Consider the following 1,595-nt stretch of genomic DNA (forward strand, 5'->3'; position numbering starts at 1 on the left):
CCTTAGAATTATCAAACTGCTTGCAAGGTACAATAAGTTCTTTGCAAATTACCGGAAAAATCATGGAAATCACAGCCAAAAAAAGGTATTAATCACCATAATACACAAAATGATTTTGTGATGGGCAAGAAAGTAGAGAAGGAAACAACTGAAGAGAATGTAGAGGCAAAGTACTTTTCCATTGATTTAACCTCAGATGATTCACATCAGTTAATGATGAAGTGTGCAAGCACATTACTGGCTTTCAACCTATAAAGGGTCATACCAAGTATCATACATTTGGTTAAATTTAAGTGACTGTTGTGAACAGCCTTTGGAAAACACAGATGTCCAGCAAGTACAATGGGATGCAGGCTCGATTAAAAGCCCTGAATTCACTGATGAGTTTATGTACCTTGCAGAGACCATTCCTTAAACTTAGTTGGTGTGAAATGTGTAAAATGTTACAGAGCAGGTGTGAACTATTTCATATTTCTTGGGAACCTCTACAACCATGCTTCATCCACCTCATGACATTCTGTTATTCTGTGCAGACTTGAAAAGTGAAGAAGGAAGGGAACTGATGCTTTGAAGCTGGTTGGCTTAATAACTACATGGCAATCAAGGTACTTCTGAAAGCTCTTGCAGAATCTGAGAAGGAGAATGCATGAACAACAGAGGAATCAGTCGTGTTTCTTAGTGTTACGAAACAGCATGAAACTGAATTCATGGCAAACATCTGCACGCGCTACTGTCTTGGCTTGCTTTGACTCTGTCAGGCAATATCTACAAGCCGAAGAAACTGATTTCATAATGGCTTTAAATCAGTTGAAATCTCTGTTAGAATATGTTCAGAGCTAAAGGGAGAGGTTCAACAAATTTAAAAGATTTAAATTAATTCATGTCTCAGAATATCAGTTTTGAGACCAAGAAAGTAAAGAGTTGGAAACGTTTCTTCAGAGAAACTAAGACAACTGATACTGTTTTAGAAGGCACCTTTTTACATATGAGGCTCTGTGCAAGCAATCCAATTTTTGATGGAGCTAGAAGAAGAAAGTGAAGAAGAGATATATGCTGCCACCTGGAAACTAGCCAGGTGCTACCCATAAAACTGTGACCAAGATAGGTTCACCGAAGAACTGCTTCAATTCTGGCACGTAGTCAACAGTCCAACACATACACTCATCCAAAAGATCTCCTCCAAGAACTTTATTCTCGACATTTTCATTGTGTTTCCAAATGCTGATGTTGCTTTGTGACTGTATTTCACTGTGCCTGTGACTAATTGCCCAGGTGAGAGATTGTTCTCTGTGATGGCAGGGATAAAAAGTGAATAATGTTCTTTGATAAGACTTTCTTCAAGTTTTGACTCTGCTGAGTATCAAAAGTGATGTGATGCAACAGCTATACTTCCAAGAAGTTCTCAGAAAGTTTGCAAGAAAGTTGTGTAACATGTTAAAGCATGAAAATTCAAGTATTCACTGTTTGGAAAATAGATACAGGACACCCATATGCAATTACCACAGATTTAAATTGTTGTTTAGAGCCTTTTTGTGTTATAATTAATCATAGAGCAATACTTTGTTTGTTTGTGTAACATGTTAAAGCATGAAAAT

General features: G+C 37.2%; 1 protein-coding gene across 1 annotated transcript in view; it reads right to left on the reverse strand.

Annotated features, from left to right (window-relative positions):
* The window catches only part of LOC106467205 (ubiquitin carboxyl-terminal hydrolase 32-like), a 129,109-nt gene that overhangs the window by 54,919 nt on the left and 72,595 nt on the right, over nucleotides 1-1,595 (reverse strand). The gene's annotated exons all lie outside the window — the stretch shown is intronic.

Source organism: Limulus polyphemus, unplaced genomic scaffold (assembly GCF_000517525.1).
Source record: "Limulus polyphemus unplaced genomic scaffold, Limulus_polyphemus-2.1.2 Scaffold2527, whole genome shotgun sequence".
NCBI classification, from domain to species: domain Eukaryota; kingdom Metazoa; phylum Arthropoda; class Merostomata; order Xiphosura; family Limulidae; genus Limulus; species Limulus polyphemus.